This window comes from Oncorhynchus kisutch, linkage group LG3 (assembly GCF_002021735.2).
Source record: "Oncorhynchus kisutch isolate 150728-3 linkage group LG3, Okis_V2, whole genome shotgun sequence".
Taxonomy (NCBI): domain Eukaryota; kingdom Metazoa; phylum Chordata; class Actinopteri; order Salmoniformes; family Salmonidae; genus Oncorhynchus; species Oncorhynchus kisutch.
The window spans coordinates 49,936,590-49,947,260 of NC_034176.2; positions in this window are offsets into that span (position 1 = coordinate 49,936,590).

Sequence of the window (10,671 nt, forward strand, 5' to 3'; positions counted from 1 at the left end):
GGACACTGTTCCATGTAATGGAAACATAATACAATTTTAGAATACATTAACTTCCTGCTCAAATTCACTGGCGTAACCTAACTATAAAACCAAGCAGTAATAATCAGAAACGGTCAAAGAATATTTCTCATACCTCTACTTCAAACGTCTGTCTTTTTTACAATCTCATGGCTCAATCCCTCTACTCATCATTTAACCTTGTATTGAAACCTCAGCTTTTCAAATTACTAAAATATTGCATCATTGAAGTGCTATAAAAAACATGAATAACATATTACCATTCACGTACTGTCAACACCCATTAAGTTTACATCAATCCTCAAAATCAATGTCTTCATCACTGTCACCCATCGTAAGGTTTAGAAAACAAAAGAAACCAAACCATGATAATTCCCTCCATACTAGAAAAATATAGTGTAGTCTACCCTAACAATATTACTCTATATTTTTTATACCAACCTCTGCTTCACATTCATTTAACGTCTATTATTTTAAGATGAACCTGTAATGTGCCAAATGTAGAAAATGCATCAGCCATTTCTTAATCAATCCAAACAATTCAAATGCGAAATTCTTACTTTCCAATTGACTTACTCTCCTGTGTTACATTCACTAGTTAAGGCTCTGCTCAATCAGTGGCCCGCCCCTGTGAAGAGACATGGGTTATAAAACTATGAAAACACACCCTTCTCCCTCCACTATATAAAGCCTTGATGAAAATGTAACCTCCTGTTCCGAGTACATTAGGATGACGATCCAATGTCAGAATGGTTCAGATAATAACTACAGAACGATTCCAACTTCAGCGTGAGCTTTGATAGCGAATGGTATGAACTTTGAACTCTTATTCACTACAGGAGTGATACTTCCTAGCCGTTGAGTTAGCAACAGCAGCTGCAAACGTGGGCTAGGAAAGAACAGACAGAGTATCCCTTCTACCACACAACGACGTTACTACAACGTATCCAATTTACCAGCAGAGACATTCTTCAAAGGACAAAGGGCTCTGTTGGGCAACACGGCCTTCCATCTACCACCAACCTACCGAAGCGCAGCTCAGAGTAAATATTTATTGCATTTTCCTTTTCCAAATGGGCGGTAATTAGAATGCATAAGATACTGTATTTAAGATAGAGACATCGCTTCTCCCTTTGTTCCTCAGTCTTCCCGCTCTTTCACTCAAACCCAGCCCCCTTTTTTTTTGGTAACCAGCTGTCATATCTGTTCCGTCCGCTAGGGACGTTTTCCTTTATGACATAATTTGTAATCAAGATATGATTAATTCTGTGTATATGTAATTCTGTGTGATTAGTTAGGCATTTAGTAAATAAATAATTAAACCCAATGTTAAACCTTGTATTGCAGATCCAACTTGTTAGCCAGGGTTCGTGAAGATAACCAAGAATTTACAACTTTCAGAGAAGACCGAAATAAGGTGACGATTAATGTTGACTGCTATTGACGCAAAATATTACTAGGTCTTTAAGAGTTTATTCGGAAGATAACTGCTTTATAAATATTATTTTGTGGTGCCCCGACTTTCTAGTTAATTACATTTACACGATTAGCTCAATCAGGTAATATTAATTACAGAGAAAGGATTTTATAGAATAGCATGTCATATCACTTAATCCGGCATAGCCAAAGACACGACAACAACTTAGAGCTAGGAGGTCTGTACACACATCCTACCAATATGGGTGCCTGGATATGGGTGCCATAGAGCCTCTACTTGATATACATTAGGTTCCTCCCTCCTCTTGAAAGGTATATGATTCTGAATGTACAATGCTACTCCACCACCATTCCTATTCCTGTCCCTTAGGCTATATCCATGAATGTTAATTTGCCCATCATTAACGGATGCATCCAAATGCATTTCGGTTAAAGCTAAAATAAGAATATTATTTATATTAACCAAGTTTTTAAAAAACGAATGTATTTTGTTAGGAAGGCTACATATATTAACCTGGGCAATATGAAGTCCTTTCTTTGTCAAGTGAAGGACAATAGAGCATGTATTCGTTATAGATGAAGTCGTCATGATACACTAAATCACACAAACTCAGATTTGAACATTGGATTAAAATAGCCAGGGAGTTACAGTTCCCGTTGATGTAAAGTTTATCCGGCACTAAGGAGACTCATTGATTCAGGCAACACTTTTCTTTCATGATGGGATACAGTTTTTTCTCCTTTCATTGATCTCTGTGGGGAAGTGATCATTCATTCCAAAAGCCTTGTCTCGAGTTCCCTGGCCCTGCTCTTCGCCATTTCCTTTTGCTTAAAATGTTCAAAACATGCAATAATAGCCCGTGGCCTATTCCCAGAGGCGTTACCCATTCTATGGACTCTGGAGAAAGTGACATTACGCTTGACATCTGTGGGTAGTTTCAGTTGAGTTGACATAAAGTCTCGGACAGTTTCCTCACAGCCTCTGCTGTTGTCATTCTTTGGTATCCCTGAGAAGATAAGATTTTCCCGCATTGATTGACACTGTACATCAAGCAAGGTTTCTTTAAGCTGTTTGTTCTCCCTTTGCACCACCTCCACCTCGCCATGAATAGAGTCTACAGTACCTTTCAGCTTCATGTTCTCTTTCCTTTGTTGGATTCGACATTTTGAACATTGAGATATTAAAGACATGATAGATCAGACGCATAGTATATTGAGGAGTGTAAGAGACTGCGTCTCTGTAGAAAGACAGATAGCTGTGGAATGTGTTGGATGAGAGGATAGCAATGTGTGAAACAGGGGAGACAGGTGGACATCTGTGGATTAGATGAAGGAGCGGTTGAGGTCAGGAGGTGAGGACAGATTCTCTTAAGGGAGCAATAAAGGTTTGGTATCCTGTTACCCTCCTTTATTAGCTTCCTGTAGAGCCATAAAATGTAAGGATGTAAAGATAAAAGACAGTACTGTGCAGCCGTCTTCATCGACCTTGCCAAGGCTTTCGACTCTGTCAATCACCATATTCTTATCGGCAGACTCAGTAGCCTCGGTTTTTCTGATGACTGCCTTGCCTGGTTCACCAACTACTTTGCAGACAGAGTTCAGTGTGTCAAATCGGAGGGCATGCTGTCCGGTCCTCTGGCAGTCTCTATGGGGGTGCCACAGGGTTCAATTCTCGGGCCGACTCTTTTCTCTGTATATATCAATGATGTTGCTCTTGCTGCGGGCGATTCCCTGATCCACCTCTACGCAGACGACACCATTCTATATACTTCCGGCCCGTCCTTGGACACTGTGCTATCTAACCTCCAAACGAGCTTCAATGCCATACAACACTCCTTCCGTGGCCTCCAACTGCTCTTAAACGCTAGTAAAACCAAATGCATGCTTTTCAAGCGTTCGCTGCCTGCACCCGCACGCCTGACTAGCATCACCACCCTGGATGGTTCCGACCTTGAATATGTGGACATCTATAAGTACCTAGGTGTCTGGCTAGACTGTAAACTCTCCTTCCAGACTCATATCAAACATCTCCAATCGAAAATCAAATCTAGAGTCGGCTTTCTATTCCGCAACAAAGCCTCCTTCACTCACGCGGCCAAACTTACCCTAGTAAAATTGACTATCCTACCGATCCTCGACTTCGGCGATGTCATCTACAAAATTGCTTCCAACACTCTACTCAGCAAACTGGATGCAGTTTATCACAGTGCCATCCGTTTTGTCACTAAAGCACCTTATACCACCCACCACTGCGACCTGTATGCTCTAGTCGGCTGGCCCTCGCTACATATTCGTCGCCAGATCCACTGGCTCCAGGTCATCTACAAGTCCATGCTAGGTAAAGCTCCACCTTATCTCAGTTCACTGGTCACGATGGAAACACACACCCGTAGCACGCGCTCCAGCAGGTGTATCTCACTGATCATCCCTAAAGCCAACACCTCATTTGTCCACCTTTCGTTCCAGTTCTCTGCTGCCTGTGACTGGAACGAATTGCAAAAATCGCTGAAGTTGGAGACTTTTATCTCCCTCACCAACTTCAAACATCTGCTATCTGAGCAGCTAACCGATCGCTGCAGCTGTACATAGTCTATCGGTAAATAGCCCACCCATTTTTACCTACCTCATCCCCATACTGTTTTTATGTATTTACTTTTCTGCTCTTTTGCACACCAATATCTCAACCTGTACATGACCATCTGATCATTTATCACTCCAGTGTTAATCTGCAAAATTGTAATTATTCGCCTACCTCCTCATGCCTTTTGCACACAATGTATAGAGACTCCCTTTTTTTCTACTGTGTTATTGACTTGTTAATTGTTTACTCCATGTGTAACTCTGTGTTGTCTGTTCACACTGCTATGCTTTATCTTGGCCAGGTCGCAGTTGCAAATGAGAACTTGTTCTCAACTAGCCTACCTGGTTAAATAAAGGTGAAATAAAAAAATTTAAAGGATTGGAGAGAGGGAGTGTCTTAAGTAGGATGTACATAACTGTGATGGAGAGAAATGTTTTGCTGTCTGAATACAACTGTACAGAACCTTTCGGAATAATTAAACTTGGTTAAAGCTTCTCTAGTGTCCGTGGGTTATTTACTCTGAAAAATAAGAACCTAACACCTCAAATCATCAATCTGACATTGGCTCAATTGTAGACTAGCACATAATGCATTGATGTCCTCTCAGGGTATATCCAAGCTATCAAGTTTGGTAAGCCTTTCATTGATGGATTTCAGCAAGTCAACATCCATCTCCATGAACCTCTCCCCATGCGCCCCCTCTTGCTTGGGGATGGTTTGGTGCCATCTTTGATACTGCTTGGCCAACTTGGCTTTGGTTTGTTTTGTTGATTGTTTTTGTTATCCGAAACAGAGCTTGAATCGTCCGAAACCTGCAACAAGTTTCATTGAGCTCATGAATCGTTCAATCTCTTCAATGGATTCTCAAGCATCCAGCGTGTTTGCAGGCAGAGTAAAAAAAAACTAAAAAACAACAGATGTATCTTTCCGGACCTATACAGGCCATCGGTAGATACACCCAATACAACAACAACAAAAATTACGATTGTGTACTTCTGCCTGTTATATTGAACTATTTACGTCAAACAATTAACTTGAGATCAGACTACAGGAAGTGGTGATACGGTACCCTAGATCTATTTATGGGCCTGGCAGCTTAGATCAGCTCCTGTCCCTTCATCAAAGACACTGGTTGGCCACACACAAACACAAACACACACAGAGCACTGAATACATTATAAATGGTGATTATGATTAGCATGGTGGAAGGAACCAACCTGATCGCTGCATTTCAGATATCATTATGTGTGAAGTGAAATAAAATTATAAACGCAGTGATCAGGCTGGTTCCACCAGGCTAGGTTATAAAGTTGAATTGGGACAGAACTCTAAACTATTTTGACCTTTCACCAGAACCAATGTCACAAACCTAATTCAAGTATCCTTCCTTTTCCATTTACAGTCTAGGATGCTCACGGTGAGAGCATGTCTGGTGATGCACGAGGGTCCCCTTACTAGTCTTCTCTATGTTGCATGTTTGGCTGCAAACTGGACATCTCCCGAACAACTGCAGCAATGTACTTCCTCAGGTTATGAAGTTAAAAAGAAAGGACAATGTTTTTTGATAATGCACTTCACAACTAAAATGACTATACTATTTGTATCTGCTTGGCTGGGTGATTAACCTACTGGTTTATTAAACCGGGTATTTTTTTAATTTAACTTTTCACATAACACATATTACCGTTGTTGATGAAGCCGTCTGTGTCATCAAGGCAGTAACTCGGTTCAAGCTAATTCTAGGTTGTTCGTAGTTACCACAGCCACAAAGTGATAAATCTCGCATATTTCTACAATGTATCTTCTTAAAATGGGATTTTATACCTAACCTTAAACCACACTGCTAATCGTACGCCTACCCCTAACCTTAAGACAAAAAAGCACACTAAAGTAGAGATAGGCAAATAGTTTAGCCAAGCTGACAGCAGCTAGTTAGCATAGCTTGGGGATAGCTATCTGCAGCTGGCTAGCTTATCTAATGTTAGCCAGTGTCACGTATACTCCCTCTCTGGCGCTCGAGGTCACCAGGCTGCTCATTATTACATAAACCTGTCACCATCGTTACACGCACCAGCGCCTCATCAGACTCACCTGGCCTCCATCACCTGCCTGATTACCTTCCCTATATATGTCACTCCCTTTGGTTAGATATTACGTGATTTGACGTCATTTTATCTGTGACCTTGAGCCTTCTTGGATGAGTACTTCTAATGTAAATCTATGGCTGCACCCAGGGGCTAGAATTTTCCAGCTCTCCCCATAGATTTTGCGGTGATGTAGTGTCCCCATGAGTGACAGAACACTGAGCCAATCACTGACGCAACTAGAGAACATTACCAACCCCTACGCTCCTTATTTTCCGCTGGCTGTCCCACCGTCGCAGAAAGCACTGAGCTAGGCTGAAATACCTGCCTTACTCAAGAAAGCAAAAAAATAGAAAATTATTGTATGCAGCTTCATTAACTCAATTATACATTTTTATTTATTTACATTGGTTGCAAACTGATATTGGGCTCAAAACAGGTGGGGCTCAAAACAAGTGGGGCTCTGCCTTACCTGCCCTGAACGACGGGTCACCAATGGTCTTGGAGAGCTGAAAGAAGACCAACACTATTAGAATGCTATATTATCTTCAGTTCAAGAAGTGGCATTACTAATAACGAGGACAATTCTCTCTAATTCCTTCACTACCATTGTTAGTGAAAAGATGACTTCCTGTGATAATCGGTCTAGAGTGAAGTTCCCCATGAATCTGTACCTAGGGGAAACTTCACCCCAGTGTAATAATCAGGAAGAGCTAAACTGATTATACTGAGACTTCGTCCTCACCATCACTTAGATTTTGTGACAGTAGTGAGTGGTCGAATGTCTTCGGTCTATTAGAGAACTATACAGAGTATATGACATTGCTCTGATAAGATATTATATCCTATGGCTCAAGTGTTATAAATGTGTATCTAAGTATAACTGTAACCTATTGGTAGTATTTATGCAGCAGCCCATACTACAACTCCAAAATAAACTGACTGTTGTAAAAAAAAGTTGTGGCAAGTGTTAAAATAAGATTTGAGCAGTTTTCATACCTCCCAAGTGCTAATTTTCTTCTTCCAGATTCAATGTCTATTGTCAGTGTTTGACCAGAAGCAGGTCTCCCATTTCTGCTATGTTTGTCCTCTCCCACATTTTCTGCATCTGAACTGTAAGATATTAATGAAGTCAATAAAGATTAGGCTATTACAAAGTTAAGAGTTATTGTTACCGTGTAGTAGGCTATCCTGCGCATATTGTTCCATATTTGACAATTAGCTCATCACCACAATCTCAATGACATACAAATATGGAAAGGTTCATTCAGTATTATTAAATAAGGAGCTCTTCGAACATCAAATAGCCTACTTAAGTGAATGTGAGATTAAAATGTGAATAAATAAAAGTTATTCATAATATCATTGTTCGAAATCAAAATAAAACATTAAGACCACGTAAATATTGATTTGACTACATTTAAAAATTGATCGAAATAAGGTAGCCTATTTTTTAGCTAAAATGAATGGACATAAACGTACTAATAATCTCTTGCGTCATTCTTGAGGTTTCCTTTAGTATGTTTTCTACCTTCCTCGGGTGCGCTAAATCGTTTTGAGGTTGTTTGGTTATCATTGTTCGCTTCAAGAGATAGGTCTACTGCTGACCTGCACCTTAGTGTCACGTTCGTCATAATGATTGGACCAAGGCGCAGCGTGCGTAGAGTTCCACATATTTTAATAAATCAAAATTCAACAAAAAAACTAAAAAGCACAAACGAAACGTGACGTGACACTAACAGTGCTACTAGGCAACTATACATAGTCAAGATCCCACAAAGCACAATGGGAAATTGGCTACCTAAATATGATCCCCAATCAGAGAGAACGATAAACAGCTGCCTCTGATTGGGAACCATACTAGGCCCACATAGAAATACAATTCACCTAGATAACCCAGCGCAGTACTGGTCAGGCACCGTGTTATGCGGTCAAGCGCACTGTGTCGCCAGTACGCGCTCATAGCCCGGTGCGCTATAGGCCAGCCCCCTGCAAGTGCCATGCGAGAGTGGGCATCCAGCCAGGGCGTATTGTGCCGGCCCAGCTTGTTTGGTTTCTGGTACAACGTTTCGGCCCAGGGTATCCTGCGCCGGCTCTGCGTGCTGTGTCTGCGGGGTGCTGGGAGGGTGCAGTGCGTCCTATATGCCTGCACTCCGCCCGTGCCAGGTGAATGTGGGTATTGAGCCTAAGGTAGAGGTGCGAGTGGTATGCACCAGATCTCCAGTGCTCAGCCACAGCCCGGTTCAACCTGTGCCTGCACTCTGGAGGGTCCTGGCTAAAGTGGTCATCCAGCCTGGAGGAGTGGTGCCAAGGCTGCGCACCAGAGCTCCAGTGCTCCCCCACAGCCCGGTTCATCCGATGCCTCCTCCACGCACCAGGCCTCCTGTAGGTCTTCCCAGCCTGGTGGGTCCTGTGGCAGCCCCACGCACCAGGCTGTCTCTCCGTCTCCTCCCTCCAGGTTCTCCAGACCGTCCGGAGCTGCCAGAGCCGCCCATCTGTCAGGAGCTGCCAGAGCCGCCCGTCTGTCAGGAGCTGCCAGAGCCACCCATCAGTCAGGAGCTGCCAGAGCCGCCCATGAGTCAGGAGCTGCCAGAGCCGCCCATCAGTCAGGAGCTGCCAGAGCCACCCGTCAGTCAGGAGCTGCCAGAGCCGCCATCAGTCAGGAGCTGCCAGAGCCGCCCGTCACTCCGGTGCTGCCAGAGCCAGCCCGTCACTGCCAGAGTCGCCCTGCACTCCGGCACTGCCGGAGCCTCCCGCCTGTCCGGCGCTGCCGGAGTCTCCCGTCTATTCAGGGCCCGCTGCAAGGATCCCCAGTCCGAAGTCGGCGGCGAGGGTCTCCGCTCCAAAGGCGCCACTTAGGTGGGCCAAGACAATGGTGGAGTGGGGTCCATGTCCCGCGCCAGAGCCGCCACCGCGGACAGATGCCCACCCAGACCCTCCCCTATAGGTTTAGGTTTTGTGGCCGGAGTCCGCAGCTTTGGGAGGGGGGTACTGTCACGTCCTGACTTTAGTTCCTTTTTTATGTCTCCGTTTTAGTTTGGTCAGGGCGTGAGTTGTGGTGGGCATTCTATGTTGTGTATTCTAGGTTTTGTATTTCTGTGTTTGGCCTGGTATGGTTCCCAATCAGAGGCAGCTGTCGATCGTTGTCTCTGATTGAGAACCATACTTAGTCAGCCTGTTTTCCCACTATGGGTTGTGGGTAGTTGTTTTCTATGTCTGTGTTTTACCATACAGAACTGTTTCGGTTTTCATTTATTTCTCTTGTTCTTTTGTATTCAGTGTTTGTTTATATTTCATTAAAATATGGACACTTACCACGCTGCGCATTGGTTCGATCTTTCCTACTCCTCCTCAGTAGAGGAGGAAAACCGTTACACATACTGTATAACACCTGCCCCATGAAAGTATTTTGGCCAAATTGAAAATGCATAAGATAGTTTTATAACTGACCCAACACAACATGCCTAATAAGTAGGCCTAGACTACCGTAATATTTGCTTACTGAACTGAGATGGAAGACAAAGTCCCTTCAACAAGTGTGTATTGTGTAAACCTACAGTAGATGGCAGGCTGACCCATTGTACTTTGAAATACAAATAACCCTCTGTATAGTTTCGTGTTGGCATTATGTTGGTGTGCATAGAAATCATACAGAAGACTTCCAGTCTTGATAATCTCGCCATTTAGCACATACAAACATGTGGAGGAAAGGGATGATTGTCTCAGAAACGTAGCATGATGTTACAGGTTTTCTTATGTAGATGTAAAGCACCAAACAGACACACAGCCTACTGAAAAAGGTCAAATAACATACCGTTACAACACCAGCCCAGGGGTAGGTGGACAGGATATTATCTTATCTTAAGATATTTCTCCATTGAAGAGATCAAAGAGGTTGCAATTCAAAGACTGCTCTGATGGGCTTCTGCATAAGTGATCTGACAGCTGAACTACAACAACTGAGTCTTGCCCCATATTTGTTATGCGTCAGTAAGTGATTGACCACTCATAGGCAGCATTGGAAATGTTAACAGGTTCATGTACACCTGGTCCCAGACAAAGGCATTTTGAAGATGTTAACTTCAGTGAATTACTGATATTTCATTAATATAGGTATCAATGTTTAGGAAAGGACTACAGTGACAACCAACATAATGATAAATTAGAATAATTGTTTTAAATGGAATGGAGTAAAGCCTTTTCACTTCACTGTAAGTGGTAAATACAAAAAGATAAGTGATATTAAACCCAATATCTGTCATTGTGCAAAAGCAGTTTATACATCAATTCAGTCAATTGTGGTTTCCTCTGTACAGTAATGTTAGAACAGCCATATCTACACAATCACATTCAATATTGAATTAGTACTTCAAATCCCTGCTATAGGGACAACAGGAGTGACTATTGACAGGTATTGTTTTGTTAGGCATCGCTGGATACTTCCCTATTTGATAGGTGAATCTAATGGTTTGCTAGCTGTTGACTGTTGAGCTTTATTCTAGAGCGTGAAGGGCTTAAAGAGAAGAAAAATATCTATAGTTTATAAGTGGT